Here is a 5,069-nt window from a genome sequence, read left to right as displayed (position 1 = left end):
TAATACCTTCTTTATTTATCCCTTTCAAGGGGTCCTTCCACACTTTACAATGCCCCTCTGAACCTCTACCCTTCGACACCAGTCTCATGAAGGACGTCATCATGGACAACAGTGCCAGCTGCTGGGGGAGCAAAGAACAAGGTAAGTATTTAATCCATGTAGTGCAGGGGGAACACTGCATGGTTACTTTTTTTGCCAGCTGGGAGTTCAGCTTAAGGGAAACACAAGTCTGCAAATTCTGGCAAGTAATAATTTTAAAATGATCAGATTAACCGGCGTGCTTGAAGATCCCAGTAATGCCATTTTTGGGATATTTCCTGAATGCTGCAAGCTCTGATCATCTGAATTATCTTTATGTCTTGTCAGAAAAGTGTTATTATTATTATTTTAATTTTTTTCAGTTTGCATTCCAGCATCTCTGGTGGAACAGAGAAGGATAGTCTTCTCTCTACAATTGATATGATTGGTGAAGCTGTGGGGCATCATCTAGCAATATCTATGATGACAGAGATCACAGCAACGCTGTTGTCACCATTGCTCTATCCTCAGGATGATACTGATGGCAGCAGCAGTACGTTATCACTCAGTATCTGCAATGGCAAAGATGACATTGACAGTAGCATTGTGCCATCAGTTAGCATCCATGATACCACAGATAAGCACCGTGTCTCTCTATATCAGTAATGACAATGATTCTAGCAATGTGTCATCATTGGATGGCCCTGAAGCAGACATAAGCACAGTTAGTGAAAAGTACTCTGTCTCATGTCTGAGAATACAGAATCTCCCCTTTTGGACATTTAATACACCAGACTGACACTTACTGCATCAGTTCTTTCATGTATGCAAACTATAACTCTTCTTTATATCAACATCTGGATGCCTCCATACTGTGGGTGATATTTATGATCCAGATACAAGCAAATATTGACGCTCTGCCACTTCATTTGAGTATATTTTAAGTATACAGGGTACATTCTCTAAATCCTGGCAGAAGGTGTTGTCTCTGTGTTCTTAAAATGTTTCTAAACCCAGGACCCTGCATTCACTATATCTGGCCACCCACAGTACACAGAACATGGAAATGCAATTATTTTAGTATATATAAACTGCTAAATACCTTTTCTCATCAGCAGTATATAGCAGTCTTGTGACGTCTATCAGTGTCTGGCCAAACACTGGTTAATGCTTGTAGGAGGTGTTTCCATTCTCCTCTGATTGTCCTATGAGGCTGCATAACCTCTGACCCTCTATCTGGACAGTGCTGATTGGCCCTGTGCTGATCTCATGCGCCCTCTCCAAAAAAATTAACTTTCTAGCAATACACACCAAACTGAACATGTGCAGAGTGCATCCCAGGGCTCTGTTCTATCAGCAGATGATTGGAGACAGTAAAAGAATGCGAGGAACAGAGTAGACAGGATCAAACAGCCTTTTTACACAATGCAGAAGATTAACACCTTAGGTTCCACAGTGAGTATAACAAGTATGGTTTACTGCATATACAGACTGATTTTACTGTTGTGGGTTTAGTAACACTTTAAAACTGAAATCAAGGCTGATTAAAAAAACACAATTTAATCTAGTTAAAGGGTATGTCTAGCCCAAACTTTTTCTCTTAGTTTTAGGTAAAGTGGGAAAGGTTTAGAGCTCCTGTAAGGTTTTTACTGTTTTCCGGGGCTACTGCTAACAACATTTTGCCAAACAAGAAGGGAGGGGAACTCTTCAACAGCAACACAGACAGAAATATGACAAAAGGAAAGTAGGTTTGTGCTATGGATAATGGTTAAACAAATAAATACAAGAAACTAGATAAGGAATCTGGACTGATGACGTCTGATGACGAAACACGTAGGGCGTGGCCATAGGACGCACACAAACTCTCTCTCAAGACGGCAGTGAATGAAAGCAATTGTATACGGCGCTTTTAATCTTGTATCTTTGTGAGTAAATTTCCTTTTAATTTAATAAAACCCACATTGTTTGCAATATCACACTATGGACACTTTTCTTTTTCATTCATCATCTAATTAAACACATTCCTGTGAGGATAAATGAAACACTTGAACCAGCACCACATAGCGACACAGGGGCTCACACTGTGAAGGTGCTTTTACCCCTGCAGGGGCAGGGGAGCTGGTGAGTGCAAAATCTGTTTCTTGCACGAAAATCGCACCGGGCTTCCAACCTCGGAACCTAAGAATCACTTGTGCACCAGTCACTTTATTACATTTTGGAGCACTTTATTATTGCTGTTTTATGGTCATTAATTAATGATTATTACTAATATTATTATCACATTCTGTGGTTAGATTTTGTGTACATATGATTTTATGATATGCATTTGTTGGTTCTCAGCACTTAGTATTTTTATTGGGCACTAGTCACTTTCACTTATTACTTTTCATATATATATATATATATATATATATATATATATATATATACATATATATATATAAAACACCCTCAAGGGTTATATTATCCTATTTCAGGTTTCATTATATGGTAGTTATTCAGCTTGTATTCACTTTAATACACATATATCTCCATTTGCACTTTATATGGTAGTTTACTAAATATTAGGGCATTTTACTTAAGTCTTTGGTGGGTAGGCGCACACCCACATTTTTCCGCAATTGATTTCTTTGTATTCTACACTTTTCTCTTCACTATAGCTTACCATTATTAGTGATTTGAGGTTTGAGTGGAGCGCCATATCTACAGACAGAAATAGCAATGCTTTTCTTTCGTAGAGTAAGGGAAGACTAGAACCTCTGTCATATTTTTGTTTTTCTGTAGAAGATTTTCCCCTTACTTCTTGTCTGGTAAAATGCGGGACTCTAATTCTTCCACACTCTACCCAAAACTAGAATAAATAAAGTTTTGGCTTCACATAAACTTTAGGTATTCATTTATATTGATTAACTGTTCTTTTAGGCTGGGTTCACACATATGCAAATTGGATGTGGGTTTCCTGTATCCAATTTGCATGACATGCGAGTGTGACCAGCTCTCAGTGGAACCAGTTCACACATGTACGGGGCGCCTGTAGTCCGGATTGAAAAAGGGTACTGTGCGTGTTTGGGTCCAATTCAGGTACAAATTCAGGCAGAAGTTCGGACCTTATTTGCACCTAAACCAGTGAACAGACATGCACTGGACGCCAGGCACGAACCCGTAGCTGCACATATGTGAACCCGGCCTAAAATAGAGCTAAAGGACATTTTTTAGTCTGTCTTTATATTGTCATGCTGTAGGCTTCTGCATAGATCCCAGAAATGGGAGAGAAAGGGTATGCTTTTCAGTTCTCATTGCTGGTTTGTCAGCCCTGCCTTGACCTGAAGGTGAACTCTGTGACATGACACTGTCTTAAAGTTGTAGCCGCAGAAGATAGACCCGTTACCGCATTAACCCCTTTGAGCCGGCACCTCCTGGCCCTTTAAGAGGTTTAGGATGCCGGGTTTGTGATCATGTGATCGCCGTGATTGACTGTCAAGGCAGTCACATGATCGGAAATCAAACATGATCGGAAAGGTTTGGGTCTTTGTATAAAGTATACAGTTGGAGGGGTCTGCATAGGAACCTGCGGGCTCGGGCAGTTCTGGTGAGAGAGGCCAAATGCATTGTATGAATAATGTCAGCTGACAAACAAATGAAAAATGTTTCTGGATCCTCGGAAAGTGACCTTTTGAAAAACTTGCAAGTCTCTGCTCAAGAAGTACTTGAAGTATTTTAAAAAAAGGGACGATCAAAGTGTCCAAAGTGTAACAGCTCCCGAATGTTTTATTGTTATACTTGCTATGTACCAGTAGAAAGTGTACCAACAGCTGAAATCCCATCTGTGAAGCTTCCGGTGAAAATTGACATTATTAAACACCCTAATGAAACTGATGGAAAAAGCACAGCTGCTCATGCAAAACGTTTAGCATATGAGGATGTTACCGTATACACTTTCCCTTGTATTCCAGATTATGACAATCACAAGCATGAGACAATTCTGGTGTTCCTGAGTCCAAATGCTGTCTCCCTCCAAGAGAGCCTGAAATTCCTGACTGGCCAAAGTAGTCCCAAAGAAGACTGTGAACCATCTCTCAAACGTTCAAAGCTAGAAAACAGGCTATTGACATTGACAAAGAAGCAGTGGCTGAAAGCAACAATATAGATTGTTTGAAGAAAGTTGTATTTATTGACAGCACATGGAATCAGACTAACAAAATCATATCTGATGAACGACTTCAAGGACTGGTGGCTGTTGAAATGACAGAAAGAAAGACTTGCTTTTGGTGACATCAGAAGGGAACACCAGACACTTACCTCTCAACAATAGAGGCTATTTATTACTTTATGGTGGACTATCACATACAGATTCTACCGAAAGATTACCATGGTGAATATGACAACCTTCTTTTCTTCTATTCATTTATGTACAAATTGATCAAAAATGTCAAGCATGCTGCTGCAAAGTTATAAAGTAATTTTAGGGGGGTGGACTAATGGGGTACTTTTACTTAAGCTAAAGAGATGACGTGACCAAAACTTTGGTTTGGCAGCATTGCATGCAATTGTTTCTACGTGTGCCAATACTATCCAGTACGAATATGGAAAATTCCAATGGAAAATAAGATTACCAAGATAAATCCTGAGATTTTTGTATCAACAATAAAATCATACTTCTCATTCCTAAAAAAAAAAAAAAAAAAAAAAGTATACAGTTGGGGGGGTGACCATGATGCAAATTGTGTCTGATCAGTTTCACTCACTACCTCTCAGGGACAGCATTGGCCTACACTTTACCATGTTAGGTACACTTCATACTATATGTAATAATACACATAATTTCAACACTTATTTGCAGAGGTTCCATGGATATGCCATTCACATCACCCCTGACCATACATGGGGGACCTTACTCCAAGGGACATCCGTCTCCTGAGTGTTTTTCCATCAAATATTTTGGGTTTTCCACCTCAGCTCCCGGGGCTAGTGAATTGTTCGGCAGGCCTGCAGCTCTCATCGCTCTATTTAAGACTCATAGCTATTTAGTAAGTATGGGTGGATATTTTCCA

The 5,069-nt window shown here is 39.6% G+C and overlaps 1 pseudogene; it reads left to right on the top strand.

Moving 5' to 3' along the window:
- Positions 1-3,608: 3,608 nt before the first annotated feature.
- On the top strand, positions 3,609-4,473 carry LOC143984379 (tRNA-uridine aminocarboxypropyltransferase 1 pseudogene; annotated as a pseudogene).
- The last annotated feature ends 596 nt before the right edge of the window (positions 4,474-5,069 follow it).

Source organism: Lithobates pipiens, unplaced genomic scaffold (assembly GCF_037356315.1).
Source record: "Lithobates pipiens isolate NorthernLeopardFrog02 unplaced genomic scaffold, aLitPip1_a1.2 Scaffold_16, whole genome shotgun sequence".
Taxonomy (NCBI): domain Eukaryota; kingdom Metazoa; phylum Chordata; class Amphibia; order Anura; family Ranidae; genus Lithobates; species Lithobates pipiens.
The sequence above is the reverse complement of the archived record's forward strand: the minus strand, read 5'-3'. Positions and strand labels throughout refer to the sequence as shown.